Source organism: Protopterus annectens, chromosome 2.part1 (genome assembly GCF_019279795.1).
Source record: "Protopterus annectens isolate FY-2018-M chromosome 2.part1, PAN1.0, whole genome shotgun sequence".
NCBI lineage: Eukaryota > Metazoa > Chordata > Ceratodontiformes > Protopteridae > Protopterus > Protopterus annectens.
This window is the reverse complement of record NC_056729.1, coordinates 18,597,480-18,622,275: the sequence shown is the minus strand read 5'-3', so window position 1 is coordinate 18,622,275 and position 24,796 is coordinate 18,597,480.

Genomic DNA, 24,796 nt, shown 5'->3' with positions numbered 1-24,796 from the left:
CCCTGAGACAAGGTGGGAGGGTGAGTCCAGACAGGGGAAGAGGACCAGTTGGCTGGGCAGCAGCAGCTGTGGCTGTCGTTATCGAGAGGGAAAGAGAAGAAACTGATTCCGCAAGTAGAAGACCCGCCAAAATCAGCTTGTTCTTCCTATCCCTTAAGGCTCAAGGGTTAAAGGCCGCACAAATCTGGCAGCCCGAGGAAAGGTGCATAACCCCCAAGCATATCACATACTGAGTGTGACCATCTGCTGGCGACAGCTTATGGCCACACTCAGAGCATTTAGAAAAGGTCACTTTGTGGCTTTCAGCCATACTCAAAAGCACACACGCAGCCATACACACGCACCTGAAAAAGGGAAAAATAGGGGCCTACAAAGGGATGAGAAACTACCAAAGGTAAAGGGGAATATAAAGTCTAGGTAGAATAAAAACCCATATAAAGGTATTAAAATACACTCACACACCAAGTAAAGAAGACCAAAAGCGAAGTTTGAAGAAAAAAAATTGCTAAACTTGCCTGGAGCTCTAAGAATCCCATGCTTTGCAAAGCCACGGCAAACGAGATTTGGGGATTGGAAGGAGGTTGCAGTGTAGTATGGGTAAGGGGGAGGAGCTTGGAGCTCAGATCTTTTTGCTTGGTATGCTGCCGGCTCAGATTCATGTCGGATCCGTAACCCACAGGTTGCTGATCAAATGACGTTAACTACTTCAGATCATATTGTGCCTCATTTTACGTTTATCATTCCATTCTACAGAACGTGACATTAAAAATGACCAATTATCAAAATTAAGGTAATAAAAGTAGTCTTAGTCACTTTCCTTAAAGAACAATGATATTTAATCTCATGGTCTTCAGTCTCCTCATTCCTTTCCTATGTGTGCACTCATTTTTCATTATTATAATGCCAGTGTATCTCTTCTCAACTTGTAATGTCCTAACTTTTGCAATAGTTGGTTCACTGTCAAAACAAAATCTTCTTAACTGATTTTTCAATTGAAACATAGTGTACCTTGCCACATCTATACTCTATATGGCCTGTTTCTTTCTCAAACATACATTTCAGTTATATAGTACTTCACTGATCAAGTTCCCATTGCTGGCCCCCAAGTCAAGAACATAAGTATTCCAGTCTGCACAGTCTTTACAAAAACATAACATTAGACTTTTATTACCCTTAAACATAAAGCATGATCCATTATTGTTCCATATAAAACCCCATGCAAAACTTTAACTGCAGAATCTCAGTGACATGCTGTAAGAAACAAAAATGCTATATAAAACTGCAGGGACAGTATAGCTGTAGAAGCAAACGTATCATAATATTAAATGTTTTAATGATCACTGGTGCAGTATCCTAAGCTATACAGGTTTTATTCTGCAAAGAACATAACAGCTAGTCAACTTCCATAGCTTCAGGGCAACTTCTGCACACCCAAACCATTAGACAGCTCCAGCTGAGTTGACTAAAAGATGAGTTTTTGCAGCTAGCCCTTCAGTGCTTTCATGCCAACTGAGAGAGTGGAGCTAAGTCCTGAGAGGACATTGCTAGACAAATAAAGCTAATGTCCATACACTGACATAAAAAAAGATAGAAAAAACAAAGAGGGTGAAGAGAGGAAGCAACTACTGCAACAATGATCATTTGAACATCTACTGATATTGTAAGTTTACTTACACAACTGTACTACATTCTTCATATTGATCACTACTGCAGTAGCCCATGCTAAATGGGTAGATTACCATAACTTAGAACAGCTGGGAGGTGGAAGGGGAAGGGTCCAAAAGCCCCTGGAGAATAGTTCTGGAAAAGCCTGAACTAGCCCTAAAGAATAACTCTAGCTTGTAGTGCTATGTAAAAGTATGTACAGAGGACCAAGTAGCAGCTTCTAGAATATGTCTAGTCCAACTCTTTCCAAAATCTAGAGATGAAACCAATGCCTTGGCAGAGTGAGCCCTGACCCTCCCTGGAATAACTTTGTTGTGGTGGAAATAAAACAAAGGTAATTTCCTCATGTAATTACAGTAGAACGTCGATTATCTGAACTAATTGGGACCTAGGGTAGTTCAGATAATCAAACCATTTGGATAATCAAACATATAATTGAACGAGATAAAAAAAGTTCTAAAATCATGTTTTTTTCTGCATGCAGGAATACATTTTTCGACCATTTAGTGATTCCAGTGGACAATAAAGAATATTTTTCACACATGAGCTGCCGACAAGCTCAAAAAACATGCTCAAGTGAATATGTATAATGTTTACATATTCAGATTTTATGATTTCTCCTACCTGAAAACTTTGGAAGGCTGGTTTGGATAACTGACCTTTTGGATAATCGACGTTCAGACAATCAACTCTCTACTGTATATGAAATAGTTTGCTTTGACACAGCTTGTTACTTTTTCCCACCTTCAAAAGAAATGAACAGCTGATCAGAAACTCTGAAAGATTTTATTGTGTCTTGATAGTACCTGACTTTCCTGTGGGCATCCAAGGTATGAAGTATCCTTTCTCCCTCATTTTTTGGGTTCAGGCAAGAACAGAAGGAGATGAATAGTTTGGCTTAAAATAAACTTGTATACCACTATAGGAATTAGTGAACAATTGATTCTCAAATAAACCTAATCTATGTGGAAAATGAGATAAGGCTGTCCCACCAAAACAGCTTGCAACTCAGGTACTCTTCTTGCAGATGCTAGAGCAATCAGTAAAACTGTTTTTCATGTTACGAACCTCAAGTCAGACAGATAAACTAGTTCAAATGGAGTAAGTATTAGCTTGTCTAACACAAAATTAAGATTTTGAGGATGAGATACCAGTTTTCTTGGAGGTCTGTCATGTGATACCCCTTCCAAAAACATTTTGACATGAAAATGCATTGAAAGTGGGGAATCCATTGGCAGACATGCTAAAATGGCCAAAACATTAACTTTAGCAAAGGAGTAAGACAGGCAATAGAAAAGTAACTCACACAAATTTTGCAAAAACCAGAGAAACACTAGACCTGAGGGGGTGCTGGTTATGGCACGAATTAGGAAACCTTTGCCATTTGCTTATATATAATTTTCTAGTAGCAGCCTTTCTTACCCCCATTAATACCTCCTGCACATCCTCAGTAAAGAGATGCTTAAAAGGTTTTAAGACCCTATTATCCAGACAGTCACTTGAAATTGTTTGGGGTCAGGATGTATCAAACTCCCCTGTTGGTATGTGAATAGATCCAGTCTGCGAGGAAGGTTCTGGTAATTCCCCCTGGCCAATTCCAAAAGGACAGAGAACCACTGTTGCCTAGGCCAGAAGTGAATTACCACAGTGATCTTGGGGGATTATTTCTGAATCTTCATAAGTACTGTAGGTATATGCATAAAGTGTGCATAGGCATACAGGAACATTCATGTCCAATACAAAGAAAAGGTACTTGTTTTCCAGGCCTTCTTGCATGGATTCCAGGAGCAGAATTTTGTCAGCTGAATGTTCAGCAAAGAGGCAAAAAAGTCTACTTGAGGAATTCCCTACATATGGATTAAAAGTTGGAAAACCTCTTGATATAGTTTCCATTTGAGAAAATCAGCCTTTATCCTGTTCAGCTTCTCTAACACACAATTTTGCTCTGACAAAATGTGGAATGCCTGTAGAGTGAGACTGTATTATAAAACTATATCCCATGCTAAAATAGCTAGTCTGCATAGGGGTAAGACCTGGTTCCCTCTTTTTTAATGTACCACATTGCTGTGGTATTGTCTGTAACAACTTGAAGTGGTCTTGGGGAAATGTGTTTTTCTCTGTCTTTGTTATCCCAGATACTTTGCAACCAAATTCCAAGGCATCTGTGGTGGCTGACTGCTTTGAAGCAAGACAGGAGAGGGAAAAACCTGAATTCATGGATATTTGATGTCACCAAGTATTTTTTTCTTCTCAGAAATCTGTCACTGTTATTTGTCTGACTACTGAGTTGCTAACTGTGTTTCAAATGTGTAATCTAATTTGTCTGATGATTGTATATTGCCAGTGTATATTATTTTTGATTTCTATTGTACTGAAGAGCTTTTCCTCCACAGACCTCCACTGAAAACAGGTTCTGTATGGCCCAGTGGACTTCCCCAGTTAACAGACTGCAAATAAATAAATTTCTCAAGTTAAGTTTTACCATAGTTATCATAGGTTCATAGGTTCATAGGTTCATACTAGGCTATCTGCCCGAGGGCATTTACAAGCCTAGCCCATCGTTTTGTGGCTTACGCCACCCCTTAAGTATTGGGAACTATACCCATTATTTTGCTGTGCCTCTGTCGAGCAGTGACACTGAGGTAATCCCTGGGGTATATTTGCGATCTCCCATCCATTGGTCAAGATTTCTCTTGAACAAGGCCAGCGAGGTGCTCTGCCTCACATATACCGGGATTTTGTTCCACAGCATAGGGAGTCTTTGGGTGATGAATCTATCCCTCCAGCACGTCCTATTAATAGCCGTGTCGAGGTTTAAGTCTCCCGCCCTTGTGGCTCTGGTGGATCTAGATTTTTGAGGTGAAGCATATTCATCAAATCTGGGTTTGACATGGCCTTGTATGTTAGGCAAAGGTCACCTCTGAGCAAGCGGTAAGCGACTGAATAGAGTTGGAGTTCTTTCAGTCGGGCAGCATAGGACAGATTTTTGAGACCCTTTATCCTTTTGGTGAGGAACTTTTGTGGTCTCTCCAGCTGCTGCAAGTGTCGGGTCAGATACATTCCGTATTGGGCATTGTACTCAATCATTGGTCTGATGAGTGATGAGTAAAGGGAGACCATGACCTCCCTTGATCTAGATGAGAATCCCTTCATGATAAGGTGGGCAATGTAGAAGGTCTTCCTAACTACTTTAGCTACATGGGTGTCGAATGACAGACTACAATCAACCTGGGTCCCCAAGTCCCTGATAACTTCTTCTGTGCTCAGTGGATTGCCACCTATTTGGTAGCTAGGGGTAACCTTGTTTTTCCCGAAGGGTATGACTATGCATTTTTTGGCATTTAACTTTAGGCCATGGCTCTGGCACCAGTTATCCGTTTCTGTGAGACCCTTCTGAAGGATATCTGTGTCAGATGTGTTTTCTACTATGGCTCCCAGTTTGCAGTCATCTGCAAACTTTGTCAGCCATAACCCTCCTGTGTTTGCTTGTACTTCGGAAAAGTAGATGCCAAACAAGAGTGGGCCCAGGACTGAGCCCTGTGGGACCCCACTTGTGACAGGCTTTGAGTCTGACATGGCGCCAGCAACTCTGACCCTGTGGGTTCTGTCACTCAGCCAGTTTGCAACCCATCTTGTGATGTATGGGTTAACATTTAAGCTGCTGAGTTTTTCAATGATACCCGAGTGAGGTATTGTATCGAAGGCCTTAGCCAGATCCAGGTAGGCTGTATGGACTGCCTTTCCCTCATCAATGGCTTTGGTGACTGTTTCGAAAAAGTCAACCAAGTTTAAAAGGCATGATCTGCCTTTGACAAAGCCAAACTGGGTTGGATCCAAGGTCTGCAAATTCCCTATGTCTTTATTTATGAGGTCCATTATGATCCTCTCCATGGCTTTGCAGATAAGAATTGTCAAGCTAATAGGCCGGTAATTTCCAGGGTCGGTGGAAGCACCGCCTTTGTGAAGTGGGACCACAGTTGCAGTGCGCCACTCCCTGGGTACATATCCAGAGGTAAGACTTTGATTAAATAGCTGTCCTAGTTGTGGGTTTAATTCCTCATTGAGTTCGTGGAGCACACAGCCGGGGACACCGTCGGGTCCCATGGATGCTGTGTTTTTTGCTTTGGAGAGAGCAGTTTTAACTTGGGCGTTGGAAATGTTTGGGGGGCTGCAATCGTTTGGTATAGATATCTCTCCTTTTGGGGCGGGGAGAAGTTTGCACTGAACCTGTCAGCCAGTATGTTGGCAATGTCTGTAGGATCAGTAATCTTCACATCATTTTGACTAGTTCTGAGCATATCTGGGAGTTTCCTCCCAGGTTTCTAACATAGCTAAAGAATGCCTTATGATTGTCTTTTGAGTCTTTAGCTATTTTTCTCTCAAAATTTGCTTTGGATGATTTTATGAGAGCTCTTAGTTTTTTACTTATAGTGATCAAGGGTGTCTTACCTTTTAAGGATTTTGCTCTATCTTGTAGTAGCTTTCTCCTTTTGTTGTAGAGTTTGTTTATGGCTGGGGTCCACCAGAGTGGACGCTTGCCTTTGGTACAGAGAGTCTTTGTTTTGCTTGGGATTGCCTTATCCATGCAGTCCTGCAGGTGCTGGTAGAAGGCATTTGTGAGTGATTCAGCGGCTTGAGTACTGTTTTCCGCCGGCTCGGTAAAGGAGACCACACTAGTCTTTAGAAGTGTGAAATCGGCTTTCGAGAAGTTTTTTACTGTGGTCTTTTTTATTTCAGGTGAGGGTGGGATGAGGACCTCCAGCGAGATTAGTTTGTGATCTGATCTCACCAGTGAGGGGTATACTTCCGGTGTTGAACATTGTGCTCCCATGTTCGTGATGATGAGATCAAGTATGTTATCTCCTCTTGTGGGGATGGTGACTAGTTGTTCCATGGCATTTGAGTTTATGAATTCCAGGAACTTTTGGGCTAGGGTGTTTGGGCTTGAGTAGTGTTCCCAGTCTATATTAGGGTAATTGAAGTCACCTAGTATGATGGTGTTTGGTGATACATTTATCCCCTCTAGTGTTTTCAGGAAGGCCATGTGAGGTTCCTGAGTTTGTGAGGGTGGCCTGTAACATGCTACAATTTGCAGAGCAGTCTTGCCTATGGTTAATTGCACCTGGATGGTCTCCGATGCATCGTGCGTTGCCACCAGTCTTGAGGTGTGGGTGTCCTTGATGAATATGGATACCCCCCCTCCTTTCTTGGTATTGTCCGGATTTTGGGGCCGGAACGCATGATATGAGGTAAAACCTGATAGTGCTGGGGTGCTCTCAGGAGCCTTGAACCAGGTTTCTGTCACAACACAGACATCGATGTTCTCCATATTGAGAAGGGCCTCGAGTGCGTGCATTTTGAGATTTAGACTTCTGGCATTGAGCAGCATTACCCTTAGTTTTTTTCCTTTTTTGTGTTCTAGGGTGGTAGGTTTAGAATTTGAGCCTTGCCTAAAAAAGGCACTATGGGGGTGGCAAGAGCCTTTGCCAATATCCGGAATCCCAGGGGTGACAGGTACAAGCCGTCCCTTGCGAAGCAGCGTGGCTTGTCCAGCATGTCATCCCAGGCAGACAGACACTGGATCCCCTTTGAATGACACCAGTGGTTAAGCCAATTGTTAAAGCTGAAGCAAGACATGAGTCATATGAGTCATAGATGCAGTGAGACCCAGAATCCTGAAGTATTCCCTCACAGTGTCTGAACTCTGAATAGAATAGATCTAAATATATACATATGTTTTTCCTGTTGAAGAAAAGCTCTTTGTTTTGAGGTGTCTAGCAGACATACCAGTAGCACAGATCTGTGTAATGTAGTCAAAAAAGACTTCTGAATGTTCTTCTGGAATCCCTCTGCCTGGAGGATCTCTCAACCAAGTAAGATATTCCTGACACTTTGAAAAAGACTCTGTAAAAATAAGCAGGTCATCTCAATATGGAAAAATGTTGATACACTGCAGCATGTAACAGGCTATGACAGGATCTAAATATTTTGTGAATACACTTGGAGCATTGGATAGCTCAAAGGGTAAGGCAGTGAACTCATAATGAGATCCAGGCACACAAAACCTTAAGAAACGCTTGAAATCTGGATGAAGAGGAAAGTGATGATAAGCATCGTTTAAATCTAAGGTTGCCAAAAAAAAAACAACCTCAAATGAGGAAGAAGGAGTAAGAGGATGTGAGGTGAAAGCACTTTGAAGTAGGGCATTATCACATATTGGAAGGTGAAAGCACTTTGAAGTAGGGCATTATCACATATTGGGAGGTGAAAGCACTTTGAAGTAGGGCATTATCACATACTGGGAGATGAAAGTGCTTTGAAGTAGGGCGTTATCACATATTAGGAGGTGAACACACTTTGAAGTAGGGCATTATCACATATTGGGGAGGTGAAAGCACTTTGAAGTAGGGCGTTATCACATGTTGGGAGGAGAAAGTACTTTGAAGTAGGGCGTTATCACATATTGGAAGGTGAAAGCACTTTGAAGTAAGGTGTTATCACATATTGGGAGGTGAAAGCACTTAGGTGTTATCACATGCTGGGAGTTACATATGGTTAGTTATTCGGGCTCAAACTTCATAGTACATAAAAATGTTCAGACCTGAACCTGAGCCCTGTCTACAATACAAGCTATTTCATGGCTTTGTATAATTTTGTATTATATAAGGTTTTTGCATTTTTGCAACCTATGAATAATTCATATTATTATAAGGTTTTCAGATTTTCAGGTCAAAGCAATTCTACAAATTGAATTTAATTTATTTAATTTATTTTATTATATGGTTTTGCATATGTTTCAAGTTTTGACTGTGTTCAAACTAACAAGTTCATTTTTGTCAGGAGTATACCACTTTAAATTCAGTGAATATAAAGAGTACCAGGATGTGATGGTGTTTTGTGAATCAACTTTTTGTTAAGAGAATATAATACATTGATAAAGGCTTTACTAGCCGAAACCGGTCTGTTTATATTGATGGCAGGTAACTTTCTAGCTACCTCTAATAAAATTTCAACTGATATCTTAATTCTGCTGTCGTGTGTGCTGGTCCCTCTTGGTTTTGGAATGAATGGTTTGGACCGTGCACCACAGTCCACCTTGCATGCCTTGCTTTTCTGAGTATGCTGCCTTTCACGCTGGGGACGTCTGGCAGCAGGATTAACCTCCATCTTGTAACTGCTATACTGACAGAAATTTGGATACTTTCATAACGTGGAACATATGGCTTGTTTTTATTCCAACTACATGCTGGAACATTATTATCGTAGTTCAAAATAATGCGACAGGCAAGTGAAAGAGTTTACGCTTTTTTCTGGATGTCCTAGCGTTTGGGCCTGTAATGACTAAAGATTATTTTTGGGACTTGGAACCATATGTACAGTAGTAATAACTTTCAATTTGGGGCTACTATCTTGGCTAATGCAGAAATACATAGTATTCTGTGGTCATCGACAGTGACAAATGGCTACAGTGGTTTATCGTCTTAGAATAATGGTCTTGAGGGTTATCTTTACGACTGTGTGATTAAACAACAGGTTGAAGGTCGGCATTTTGTGGTGATAATCTGGCTTTACATATCATTTGGGACATACGCACTGTGCCGTTTTTTTTTTTTTTTTTTTTCGTTTTTTCTCTTTTTACATCTTTTTGGTGGTATCTTATTTGGTGGAATATATAAAGCGCCATTTTCATGACAGACGACAGGCAAGTGGTAAAGAATATGTGTGTTTTTTCAACAATAGCACTCGTTTGCAACGGAATACCTAATTGTTTTCAACTGAACTGTGCTTTTGTCTACAAGGTCTATTGACCTATACTGTGATCTTGGAACTATAGTTACATTATTTGCGTTTCACTGTGACTATTATATGCATGTATCTAGCTTTTTTGGTCAATAGAAGAGCTACATATTGCTTGGGCTGTATTTAAAACTTTGGCAATAACATCTGTGAAGGCACAGGTACTAAACATCAGGCCGAAGGGTGATGATTTTGTTACAACTACAGTTCATATATCTGATATTTAAATTGGGACATTGAGAAGTGTCGAACTGTCAAGTGCTTTTGTCTACAAGGTTTATCGACCTATACTGTGATTTTGGAACTATAGTTACATTATTCGCGCTTCAAACATCAGGCCGAAGGCTGATGATTTTGTTACAACTACAGTTCATATATCTGATATTTAAATTGGGACATTCAGAAGTGTCGAACTGTCAGATGTATTCAATTCATTGATTAAGTGTATCTTAACATACTGTGATTCTAAAAGGGCAGTATTTTATTATTCTAATCTTTCATAACTGGAACTGGATTACTGTTGCAATATGGTTCATAATTTTTCTTTTCACAGTTTAGTAACTAATGAGCAATTTTTTGGACAATAATTATAATAATTTATGTGTTAGTAAGGAAGGGGAAGCTATGCCCTAAACATGTATTTTGGGTTATCACTATTGTACCACTTATCACGCTGATAATTTTGAGACTGCAATTGGTTGGTTCATCAATAATAATGTTGGTGTAATAATCTAAATCATCAGTATCAGCTATTTTACATCTTTCTATTTATTAGAATATTACATACTTTATGTGTTGAATTTAAAAGCCAAAAACAGTGTTTTTTATAGATCTCTAGACTTATTAATATGACTTGGTTACTTTACAAGTCTTTATCTATATTTTTCTTATTAGCAATCCCTTCATAAGCTTTAAGTTTCAGCAAAGTTTTTATTTATACAGAAGATTACAAGCTATTCAGTTTGACAATTGTCTGAGGTTGGTTAATATACCAGAGGCCATTTACAACAATCAATAGTTTGACCTAATTCAACTATATATGAGTATCAAGGGATATTGTTGGGCTGTCGGGTGGTGGTAGTGACTCACTTTAATTTTGACCCGTCAATACATTTTAATTTTGACTTATTTAGATCGGTCTAACATGCCTTTTTAGTGGCTAATTGATTTACCATTGAATATAGTGAATTTGTCATGTATTATGGGACTGGACATACCAGAACAATAAAGCATTTCAAACATCAGATATCTTTTTAAATATCAGATATCTCATTACTAAGGAGGTTCAATATACCCTTACGGTGGCCTAAAGATCTATTATTTCAGACACAACAGACAATTGTGTGTATTATAGAATTAGGACCACTTATGGTAAGGGACTATGATTATATTGAGATTAGTGGATACAATATTAATATGCCCTTATGGTGGCTAATTTAATATATTACTTAATTTTTGGAATATGACCACTTATTGCAAGGGTATAACAATACAATGACCTATTCATTCTATATTCTTGTGGATAGATTGTACTAATCAGGCGTATACGTATATAAGTATCTTGACCAAACTATATTGAATATTGGTGGTTCTTTTTGGGTCAGACCAGTTACTCCACTGTCTGTCAGCTTAACATACCGCCCAAGTTGGACTATTTTTAACTGGTAACAGGATTAGTAAACTGATATTAAACTATAGATATTAACCTAATTATTTGTCCCAATTATGGATTTGAATGACATCCTTAGGGGACTTTCAGCAGATAAAGACAACCTAGATGCATTTGGTCTTAATTTAGGTAATTCCCCAATGTCCGATAATGTCATAACTGACACTAGAGACAAATGTGGTTCTGTTTTTTCTAAACTCAGTAGACAAATGAAAACTCTCAGAACCAACATATGGCACTTGAAGCTTTTTAAAGCGTACAAAATAAAGGATATCACACCCAGAGGGCTTCGAATTAGGTTGCAACCATTGGTGGCTAATATTGACAACCAACTAACACAAGATTGGGCTACCGCCCAACATCAAGCATCCATGCTTTTTGTAGATAGCCTTTCTAAATATTATGAAAGAACTATAGAAACACTGACCACAGATATACAAACTACTTGTTTAGAAGCTGAAATCTTTTCTACCACAGAGTATTATCAAGGACATTTATCAGAATTAGCCAAAGAATTGGCCAACATAGAGGAACAACTTAAGAAAAAGAAAATACACAAGTTTAACAGAGACCTAGGTGACTACGAAAAAGGTAAACCGTTCGTATCACAAAAAAATGTCAGGTTTAGTGAAGGGGCATACAAGCCACAAAGGGGTAAGAAAAGACCCAGACCAATTCTAAAAAAGAACGACACCACACATAGGGTTACATCTGATGATGATTATTCATCAACCACAGATGGTGAGGTTTCCTCTAACCAGGCGTCCCCAGTTGCAAAAAGGAAGCAATCCATCCCTTTAGGTCCAACACACGCAGGGCAGGGAGGAAACACAGGAGAAAACATGGGTACAACCAACCTTCAAACATTACTGAAACAAATAACAACACAGTGAACAATGTTCTTAACATCTCATCTTTTGCACTTACGGATGTGCAATACAATGTATTAAATAAAGGTTTAAATTTTGTACCAACATCTCCTGTTCCTGAACATTTTTTAATGGAAGACATTAATAACTTTTGTAGAATCCTTAATCTTAAGATATTTTATTCAGATGAGTCTAACTCTCAAAGATCAATGGGTTTCCGATTTGTAAATCAAAATTCATACCACCTATGGACAAGCATGTCTCCATTTTTAAAGATTGTGTTATGAAGGATTTACATTTTTCCAACAACTATACATGCAATCGCAGTAATCTTAATCAAGCTGAAAGAACAGCACTTTCACAACTACAACAGAATAAAGATATAGCTATTACTTCAGCGGATAAAGGGGGCGGTATTGTTGTAATGGATCATTCCAAATACAAGGAAGAGGCACTCAAACAGTTATCTCAATCACAATTCTATATACAGATGGTAGTGGATCCCACTTCTAATTTCAAATCTGAAATTGATTCCTTCATAGATTTGGTTGTAGAGAAGGGTATTATTACTTCACAAGTTGCTAGGCAACTCAAGGTGATTGAACCAATGCCACAATACTTATACTTAATACCAAAAATACATAAAGATCTATTTAATCCACCAGGCAGACCTATAGTATCAGGTCGTGGATCCCTTACAGAACCCCTATCTGCCTTTCTCACAGTACATCTAAAACCATTACTGACCATGGTTAGATCACGTATTCAAGATACCACAGAGTTTTTGAATATTATTGAAGACTCTCAGTTGGAAGAAGATTGGTTGTTATGTACATTGGACGTATCTTCTTTATATACGAGTATTCCTCACAAGGCTGGGATTATGGCAGTGACTCATTGGTTAAATGAATCCAATTTATATTCTACTGGATTTAACAATTTTCTGATTACACTTACAGAATATGTTTTACAAAAAAAATCTTTTACTTTGACGGCAACCCATACTGGCAAATCAAAGGGACAGCCATGGGTGCATCCTTTGCCCCAATTTACGCGGATTTGTTTATGGGATATTTTGAACAGGCCTTCATATACGATGTTGAGCAAAATATTCACATGGACAATTTGGATATCTGGCGGAGATACCTTGATGATTGCTGGTTGGTGTGGCGGGCAGGTATGGATGAATTATCCAAATTTGTTGCATACCTTAATAACAATCCTTTTGGTATACATTTCACAGCTAACACTGGATATCATGAAATTGTTTTCTTGGATGTTGCCATTAAAAAATTATCTGACCATACTCTAGCAACATCTATACATAGAACATTTCCACAATACAACACGTTACTTCATGCTACCAGTTCTCATCCCCGCCACATCATCAGCAACATCCCAAAGTCTCAATTTTTGCGACTTAAAAGAATATGCTCCACAAATGCAGAATATTCAGTACAAACAGAAGAATTAACAACAAGATTTATGGATAGAGGATAAAATCCTGAACATCTAAGGAATACGGTCACCCAAATCCAAACCAGCAGAAGATCTGATCTATTAAAATATAATAGATCACAAGAAGAGGATGCTACTCGATGTCAACAACCCATCCGATTAGTCACCACTTATGGAAACAATACATCCAGGTTCAGACAAATAGTCAGCAAACATTGGGATATATTGAAATCCAACCCGTTTCTCAATGACATTCTTCCAGATACATGTGCTTTTTCTTACCGGAGGGGGCGTACCATCCAGTCTCATTTAACACATTAAAAAAGATTCACACCAGTTTCTACAATACAAACCACACTTTTTGGGGACCCACTGATGGGCTGCTATCCATGTGGACATTGTAGTGCATGTCAGCACATTTGGAAAACTAAAGAATTCACTAGCAAAAACACCTCTAAGGTTTATAACATCAACATTTTTGCTAATTGCAGCTCTGATTGGGTTATTTATTTGGCCCACTGTACCTGTTCTGCCTTTTATGTTGGTCAGACTTCCAGACCCATCCGGATAAGAATTAGTGAACATCTAAGTTCCATCAGAAATAGAAGAATAACCAATGCTTTATACAAACATAGTAAAAACCACACAGGTGCTTCTTTTAGGTTTGTCATTATAGACAAAATTCAACTACACAGGAATTTTAAGATGGGATGGCATACCAAACTCAACAATATGGAAAGGAAGTGGATCACAAATCTTGGGGCTTTTTTTAAACCAGGATTGAATGAATATGAAGTACATGATGGCACTTCGAGACAATAGGTTTATCAATATGGCACATTACCAGTGTCAGCTATAGTCCTTTGTACCCCCAAGATATTAAGATAAGTCTCAAGTTACATATGGTTAGTTATTCGGGCTCAAACTTCATAGTACATAAAAATGTTCAGACCTGAACCTGAGCCCTGTCTACAATACAAGCTATTTCATGGCTTTGTATAATTTTGTATTATATAAGGTTTTTGCATTTTTGCAACCTATGAATAATTCATATTATTATAAGGTTTTCAGATTTTCAGGTCAAAGCAAATTTAATTTAATTTATTTAATTTATTTTATTATATGGTTTTGCATATGTTTCAAGTTTTGACTGTGTTCAAACTAACAAGTTCATTTTTGTCAGGAGTATACCACTTTAAATTCAGTGAATATAAAGAGTACCAGGATGTGATGGTGTTTTGTGAATCAACTTTTTGTTAAGAGAATATAATACATTGATAAAGGCTTTACTAGCCGAAACCAGTCTGTTTATATTGATGGCAGGTAACTTTCTAGCTACCTCTAATAAAATTTCAACTGATATCTTAATTCTGCTGTCGTGTGTGCTGGTCCCTCTTGGTTTTTCAAGTTAAGTTTTACCATAGTTATCGTATGAGTCATAGATGCAGTGAGACCCAGAATCCAGAAGTATTCCCTCTCAGTGTCTGAACTCTGAATAGAATAGATCTAAATATATACATATGTTTTTCCTGTTGAAGAAAAGCTCTTTGTTTTGAGGTGTCTAGCAGACATACCAGTAGCACAGATCTGTGTAATGTAGTCAAAAAAGACTTCTGAATGTTCTTCTGGAATCCCTCCGCCTGGTGGATCTCTCAACCAAGTAAGATATTCCTGACATTTTGAAAAAAACTCTGTAAAAATAAGCAGGTCATCTCGATATGGAAAAATGTTGAAACACTGTAGCATGCAACAGGCTATGACAGGATCTAAATATTTTGTGAATACACTTGGAGCATTGGATAGCTCAAAGGGTAAGGCAGTGAACTCATAATGAGATCCAGGCACACAAAACCTTAAGAAACGCTTCAAATCTGGATGAAGAGGAAAGTGATGATAAGCATCGTTTAAATCTAAGGTTGCCAAAAAAAAAACCAACCTCAAATGAGGAAGAAGGAGTAAGAGGATGTGAGGTGAAAGCACTTTAAAGTAGGGCATTATCACATATTGGGAGGTGAAAGCACTTTGAAGTAGGGCATTATCACATATTGGAAGGTGAAAGCACTTTGAAGTAGGGCATTATCACATATTGGGAGGTGAAAGCACTTTGAAGTAGGGCATTATCACATACTGGGAGATGAAAGCACTTTGAAGTAGGGCATTATCACATATTAGGAGGTGAAAGCACTTTGAAGTAGGGCATTATCACATATTGGGGAGGTGAAAGCACTTTGAAGTAGGGCGTTATCACATGTTGGGAGGAGAAAGTACTTTGAAGTAGGGCGTTATCACATATTGGAAGGTGAAAGCACTTTGAAGTAAGGTGTTATCACATATTGGGAGGTGAAAGCACTTTGAAGTAGGGTGTTATCACATGCTGGGAGGTGAAAGAACTTTGAAGTAGGGCGTTATCACATATTGGAAGGTGAAAACACTTTGAAGTAGGGCGTTATCACATGCTGGGAGGTGAAAGTACTTTGAAGTAGGGCTTTATCACATATTGGAAGGTGAAAACACTTTGAAGTAGGGTGTTACCACATATTGGGTTAGAGAAAAAGGCCAGAACTTGTCTCCAGGCATTGTCTTTCTTTGACACCAAGCACATTCTTGAATAAATTCCCTTCCCCAAATATGAAGGGGGAACTGTTTCTATTACCCCTGAGACAGCATGTGCTGCAGGACAGGGGGAACCAGAGGGGTTCATTCTGGTGGATGTGTAAGAATTTCCTGAAAAAGACAAATTTGTTCCTACGGCCATCTGTCACATTATACTTGGTACCCATTTATCTGAAGCAATCTCTTGCCAAAGAGAGAAATGGAAATTCAGACTTTCTAGATCTGATAAGAGAATGCCAGGGTGGGAGGGGGACAAAGTCCCATATATATAGTCATTCTGCCTTACCTGACTGTCCTTTTTTATTTGTGGGGGATCCTGCTTTCTTTTATTTTGGAATCTCCCTGACATTGCTTTTTAAACTTCTGCTTACCAGTATTCTGGATGAGAGAAAATCCCTTGAAAATTTTAGAGAAGGAGGGTTGAAATACCTGAGAGATTCCCTATATCACCTTACCTTTCTCATCACTTTTTTATAACCTCTGCAACAAAGGGTCCAAAAAAGAAATCTCTAGCAAAAGGAGAACTTTTAAATTTCATTTTTTACATCTTCAGGGAGGTTCTGAAAATGCAGCTAGGCAAACCTCCTCAACACAGCAGCAGTTGCAACAGTCCTAGATGCAGTATCTACAGAGTCATAAATCGACTTCAAACAATGACTAGTGACTTGGGAAATGGGAGAAACTAAACTCCACACAGCAGATTTTTCTCCCAGGAGAGAATTTCAGATAAAACATTCCTTGTACTTTCACAATTAATAATCAGCTTTAGCGTAAAAGCCTAACAATTCAAAATTCTAAGTTAATGTTGCAGAAATATACGTTTCCCCTAACTTATCAATTGTTTTACCATCCTTGTCAAAATGGGAAAGATTAGAATTAACCAAATGCATATCAGCAGGTGGATTAACTAAAGCTATAAATCTTGGGCCAGGTCTTGGATGAGTGTAGAAAAACTTGAAACTTTGCATATTCTATCTGCTTTCTTAGGTGCAATAGGCTGGCTATAAGGGTAGCCACATGCTGTGACAAACACATCCTTCCGTGCAGATAGCTCTGAGGTGGATAGGTGAAGGTTTTGTAAATTCCAACTGTACCAGTTCATAGTATTTTCTAAAGAACAGAGAAACCTCAGTATTGTCCCATTGAAAACTCTGGTGCATTCCAAAAATAGTCTCAGAGAAAGAGAATCCCTCACAAGGCGATTCATATATCATGTTCTTTGAATTAGAATAAAAAAATCTGCATCCATTCCATTCCTCTGCAGATTTAAATTGTAGAATCTCTTCAAGGAAAGAGGAATCCCTTTTTCTTTTACCAGCAACCACCTTACAAGAATGAGTCAATAGCTTGTACAAGACTTTGAGCCAGACCTAATAAACTACTCCTATCCACAGAAATTGATGCAGGAGAAGATACATATTTCAGTTTCTGTTTCTTTTCTACAGGAACGTTTGGACAAAAAGGTTTATTAATGGCACAGCAACTTTTCCAGGAATGGGCAAACCATTCTGATTAAGCAGGGGTACCTTCCCTGTTTAGTTAACTATTTTCTTTTTCTGGCTAGAAGAAGGACCATTCATCAAGCTGTAGTTGGTTCCATGTTCAAGCCAATAATAGTTATTTCCTGGGAAATATAAGCAGCACAAGCTGGTAAAATATAAAAAAGTATTTAAAAGTAATTAATTAAATTCCAAACTCAGTAAAATGCATTCAAGTACACCTTGCAGTACAAAAAAAGTAAATTAAATAACATTTTCCTCAAAAAAAATAGTTTTAGAACATTTTAAACAACTTTTAAACTGTCAGAAGCAAAAGTGTGCTCCTGTTTAAAAGTAAATTAAAGCTTCAAGACAGTCAGCAAAACACATATTCCTAGCATAAAAATGCCTTCCTAAACAGAAAAGTAAGTTTAAGCAATACTTATAACACATGAAAGGTTTTCCCCAAATGGAACTTATCTGCCTAGCAATGGAACAGCACAATCCTTCAGTTGATCCTTGAAAGGGCACATAGGAGTATTCTCTTCAGCGACAGGAAAGTTCTGAAGTCTGGCACCAAACCTTTCATTTAGTTAGCTCAGCTCAGGCTGTCTAATGATTTGGGCATGTGGAAGGTGCCCTTAATCTTTGGAAGCTGGCTGACTGTTATGTCCTCGGCAGGACATAATGGATATAGCTTTGACGACTGCAACAGTGATCAGTATGATGAACATTATACTTTTCCTTAAAAAACTTGAAGCACATCTGCCAAACCATGAACTGATCCGCTATAAAGTACTATAGTGGTGTTTCCATTTTCTGCATATTTCACATTGCTATTTCAGCTCAAGTTAACATGCACCATTTTAAATGTACCTTTTGGGACTTAATCTGTAGTCAACCATCTTACAAATTGCAACAGTATCATTGTGGTTCCCTGTCCCAAGGCTGCTACTGTTTTCTATCCACCTAAAAGAACCTCAAAAAGTTTATGCATTAACTTAAAACAGAACTAGAAAACATGTTCTTGGAAGTATTGTTTCAAAATGCTTTGAGAGAACATATTAGATAAATTCTAAAGGAGTTGTTGAGAAACTCCAGAAAGAAAAGGCTAGCATATGCTTATATCCTAGACACTAAAACCTAGTCTGAAAAGACTACAATGTCCGTTAGCTATACCCACGTTTTCATGTGGGCTGAATATCTTTCCAAAGATTCGTCATCATTGCTAGTGATGGCTGGTGACTTCAAAGCAAGGGTGTGGGCTGCAGAAATTTACAGAATGGGTGGGACTAACTGGAATGGGATGGGCCCATATTTTGATAGGACTGTTAGAAAAATATGTATTAATGTATATGTTTAGTGCTTATTAAGAAATAAGAAAGATATAATGCATTTTATTCTATTAATGTTATGACAAGAAAAATGAATTCATATGAAACTGCAAGAAGATTTGGAAACTGCAGTGTGCTTTTTGCAAGTTGGCCTCTGACCCCAGCAGCTGCTAGCTCAGCAAGAATTAATGTTTATGCTTCTCACAAGTGATTATCTCCTGGGTCAGGAAATTAAATGTGTGAAATAATGAGAATCTTCTGCTCTTTTCCACTTGAGCAATCGACCTTGTATATGTTGCTAGATAACGCACCAGCTGCAAGGAGGAAGTGATAACATGTAACAAGAGAAATGTATTGAGAACTGTATCTACTATTAGGCTCGAATTAATTTAGAACCCTGAGTGGAAACTTTTGTAAAAGGGTATTGTAACTAACCAGGTGGCTAGCAAGGCCACGTTGTTTACTAGAAAACCTTTTTAAGCAAAATGTAGTATCAGTATTTTAGATGAATAGAATATCATAAGCTAAAGTGATGTAAAACCCTTGTGACTGACTACGTCAGCCTGGTGGGTTAATATTAGTAAGAAATACTATAAAAGTTGTGTTCTTCCTGTTTCATTCAGACAAAATTCTGTACTTGTACGTTTTTTGCCTCCTGGTGTACACTAGTAAAGAACCTGAACCTGAACCTCCTGTGTATTGATCTTTTTATTACAGTATTTTTTCGTTTAACAGATTGGTCCTTTACATTCCGGAATCCCTCAGAAGCTGCAGTTCAGAGCGTAGCAGTGGTCGAAGACTGGATGCAGGAGAAGATACCAAAATGGTTCTTCTTGAGTGAAAAGACCTCCGACTGAATTGTCGTTTAAAGAGGCTGGCCACTTTCTGATCTGTGGCTGAAGAGCAGATCTCCACTTCGAACTGTGACTGCTCAATACCGGAGGCTCAGGTAGGGAGACTTTTTGCCTTTTTTCTGTTTTAGATCAGGGACTAGGTTACAGTAAATATTGTTTTTTTTGTCAGATTTGTCATACAGATCAGGGACAAGAAAAATTACTGTTTATTTGGTCATAGATCAGGGTAACAGAATAAGGTAGGCAGTTATTCTAGATAAACTGTGAAAGGAACTGAAGTTGTGGTACCACGTGGTAAAAGGGTTACGTAACATTTATTAACATGGGAAATCAGTGCACTAAAATGTCGCGAGACCCACCCCTAACCGAAGACGCAAAATATATGCAACTACAACGTGCAGATAATGTTAGATATTATGCAAAATGGGTTAACAAATATGAATTTGATGGGAAATTAGACAAATATTCGCTTGTTAAACTTCTTAAACAGCTTAAAAGGTCAGGCAAAGAAACAACGGCAATTAGGCATTCCTCAGACACACAGGTGGATTGAGGAAGCAAACCGTAGGGAACAAAAGAGTAATAATTCAAAGTCATTGTTTTTAGACAAAGAAGTTAATAATATAGTAGTAGCAATGGCTCCTCCTCCCCTCCCCACTCCCTTTTTCAGGATATGAAGTGGGTGGACAAGCTGGTCCACCTCCGCGGTATCCTGATGTCTCAGTGAAACCGAAATTGTTTGTTAGAGATCCCATTGAAACTAGGTCCCGAACACGTAAAACACAAGGGGACATAGAATCGTATCAAATGGAGAGAAATTTACAAGCTGAGAGTGAGGAAGAAATATGTTCACTTATAGAGATACCAAATCCTCAGGCAGGACAGGTTGGATAGGACCCAACCTTCTTGGTATATAGGCCGTGGACACCAGAGGATATCCAGAAGGCTACTGAGGGAATTCCCCATCCAAAAGTTAATTTTACAAAATTCCTAGAAAATTTACAAGGCATGAGGTTAAGTTACCACTTAAATGGGGAAGAAGTAGAAAAAGTAGTTAGACAAATTGTAGGTACAGATTGGCACATGATTAGTGGCACCTGGAATCCTCGTAATGCAGAATTTAAGCCACTCCCATATAGTGACGCAGAACTTGACAATAGAGTGAAAGGCCTTACAGACCGAATCTCTGAGAAGTGGAAACCTAGAGCAGACTGGACTTGTATTAATCAATGCATACAGCAAGAAAATGAAACAGTAGATGGGTACTATGCCAGATTATTAGAATTTTTTAATAACCATAGCGGTATGACAGTTCCCGAAAATCAAACAAATGATTCCCCGTATGAACAACAATTGAAAAATGCATTTTTAAAAGGTTGAATTGCACCTATTAGTAGCTTCATTATGAAGCATATGATAGATCATCGAACAAGTAGGTTACAAGCCTTACTTGAATATGCTAGACATGCTGAAAGACATTGTAATAGCAAAAAGAAAAAGAAAGCGCAAGTCTTCACTGCTGAAGACGGAGCTGAAGTTTATGTATTACAGTCTGGTAAAAAGGGTAAGAAAAATGCACAGGGAAACAAACAGTCTGACAAACGGTCAGAGGGCTTTGAAGAAAGGAAAAAGAGAGGTGAATGCTTTAAGTGCGGGAAGAAAGGACATCTAGCTAGGGATTGCAAACAAAATAAGAAGGTAACCACAGAGGATAAGGGAGATGAGGACTGACTATATGATGGTGAAGATACACCATGCGAGAGTCAGAAATCATCGGGAAAAGACAATAAAGAAAGAACAAATGTAAATGTGATAGAAGGAGTAGAGGAAGTGCAAGTAGACATGGAAGATGAAGAAAATGAGATTTTAGATTTAGCATTATTGAGCCTAGAGCTCTATCTAGCAGACACAAAACCGGAAGTTACACTTCTGATGAAGGGGAAGGAAGTTAAATTCCTGTGTGATTTAGAAGCGTCACGGACTCTGATACACCCCTCCAAGTTACCGGAACATTCAGAATCACCTGATTATATATTAGTGAAAGCTGCAAATGGACAGCTATACAGGGAACCACATTCCCATGATATAGCAATAACTGATCCTGTTTCAGGGATGACTCAAAGGAGTAAAATTGTTGTTTCTGCAAAATGTCCAGTGAACCTATTAGGTAGGACCTTATGCAGATATTTGACATAGCAGTAGTTCCGACTATGCAAGTTATGGAGGCACAGCGACAAATGGATACTTTTGTGGTGCGACCGGAGGGTGAAACTTTTTACTGGTACAGCCAGGACTTGGTTACGACTGGTCCAGGGGCAGTGACCGAGGAACTGATGAATGTAGCCATCAGTAAATCCCCCTCCCTTGACACTGACAGACAGCAATTGTTGCATTGCACTCTGTATTACTGTAGCACACCAGGACCTGATAAGGAATATGAGCAAGAATTGTTCAGAAATCGTGCAAACAGATTAGTGTTACGTAATCTGTACTGGGATACTGAGGGAAACAGTGTTGCTAGCTGTTCATTACCTCAAGAATTCCTTGCACTATACAAATCTAATCGATTACCACATAAGAACAAAAATGTAAAATGGGCAGACCTAGGAGAAAAGGTATTGAGATGGGAGAAACAAACTGATTTAGAATTATCAGAGCAGGAAATACAGAAACAAAAACTGAATTGGTTAACACAGGCACACCCAGCTGTACACTTGCAGTCTAGCGAGGACAGCTGATTAGCATTCTTATTAGAAGAAGAGGAAAAAGCCTTATGTAACATACCAAAGATTCTTTGGTCAACAGGCAAGTCAGATGTAGGACTTATTCGAACAGCAGGACCAGTTACTATTACACCAAAGTCAGCATTCAGACCACAGAAGAGACAATATCCTTTGAGAAAGGATGCAGAGATAGGAATCAAACCTATAATAGCAGCATTACTTGGAGAAGAAGTACTGGTAGAATGTCCTGATTCACCATGTAATACACCCCTATTTCCTGTTAAAAAGGCAAATGGGGAATGGCGTATGGTTCAGGACTTACAAGCTGTGAATAATGCAGTAATACCTAGAGCACCTACGGTGCCAGATCCACACACTTTGTTAAATGATTTGAAACCTTACCAGAAATATTTCTCTGTGGTAGATATCAGCAATGCCTTCTTTTCAATACCTATACATCCTGATAGCCAATATTGCTTTGCATTTACATTTCAGGGGAAAAGGTATACCTATACTCGACTACCACAGGGATATTGTGAGAGTTCAACAAAATTCGCACAAGAAATGGCTAGTAATTTGGTGGGATTCACTCCACCGGGGGGTAGTCAAATTCTACTTTATGTAGACGACATCTTGCTAGCAGCCCCCACCCAGCAGCAATGCAGGGAGGATACCATAGCACTGTTACAATTCTTAGCAACACAGGGACACAAAGTAAACAAAAGCAAACTACAGCTTTGGAGAAAACAAGTTAGATACCTAAGATATGTAATATCCAAAGAAGGTAGAATAGTAGATGAGGATAGAAAAACAGCGATTTTACAAGTACCCAAACCAGCGACCAAGAAGGAAATGATGTCCTTCCTGGGAACAACTAATTTCTGCCGGAGTTGGATACCAAACTATGCTTTGAAATCTGCTCCACTGACTGACCTAATATACAAAAAGCCGATGGCAGCAGAGAATTTATTACAATGGACACCTGAAGCAGAAATAGCTTTCTGCAGGTTGAAGCAATTAATAGCTTCTTCATTAGTCTTAGGACTACCAAACTATCATAAACATTTCTTTCAAACTGTAGACTGTAAGCAAGGATATATGACATCAGTGTTGACACAACAATATAGGGATAAGCAACGCCCCATAGCTTACTATTCATCACAGTTAGACCCAGTGGTGCTATCCTTGCCCCACTGTGTGCAAGCAGTGGTTGCAGCTGCAATGGCAGTACAGGCTTCAGCCTCAGTGGTGTTATTCCACCCTTTCACATTGAGAGGGCCTCATGCGGTTGCAATAATTTTACTGCAAGAAAAGGTAGCTTATCTTTCTCCTGCTAGACACCTTTCCTGTATGACTATACTGTTGAGCCAACCTCATATGTCAATTGAACGATGCACGACATTAAAACCATCAACTTTGCTCCCAACTCCTGTGGATGGCACACCACACAGTTGCCCGCAGAAAATTGAGCAGAAAACCTTACCCAGACAAGATCTCATGGATATTCCCTTGGATAAGGCTGAGGTGACATATTACGTGGATGGCTCATGCAGAAGGGGCCCTACAGGGAAAAATCTAGTGGGGTATGCAATAGTTACAGACACTGAAACCTTAGAAGCCCAATCCTTACCACATAACTTGTCTGCACAAGCATCAGAATTGATTGCCTTAACACAAGCTTGTACCTTAGCAAAAGACAAATGTGTAAACATATATACTGACAGTCAGTATGCTTTTTCTACTGTACATGTTTTTGCACAGCAGTGGAAAAATAGAGGGATGATAACTTCTAGTGGTAAACCAATTAATCATGCGCAATTTATTTTAGAATTGTTAGAATCTATTCAGTTACCTACTAAAGTAGCTATTTGCAAATGCGTAGCTCATACGAAACAGCAGGACAGAATTTCAAAAGGTAATGCGAGAGCTGACGCAGCTGCGAAGCAAGCAGCTTCAGACTCAGAAACTTTACTTTTAGATGAGGAATTACAACCCTCTGAAATTTTAGACCTAGAAATGTTAAAAACAATGCAGACGCTTACTACAAAAGCAGAGAAACAAAAATGGGAAAAACGAGGAGCAATCCTTGAAAACAGACTGTACATCTCCAAAGAGAAAAAAACAATTTTGCCATCTAATTTGTTTAGATATGCAGCTTTGTTGAGCCATGGGCAGTGTCATGTCTCAACAGGGGGGATGGTACAGTTAGTAAACCGAATATTCCAAACATATGGATTCACAAATTATACAAAAAAATTTTGTGCGGCATGTCATATTTGTAACAAACATCATGCACAAGGGGCATTTAAACCTAAACAAGGAAGTTTTCCTACACC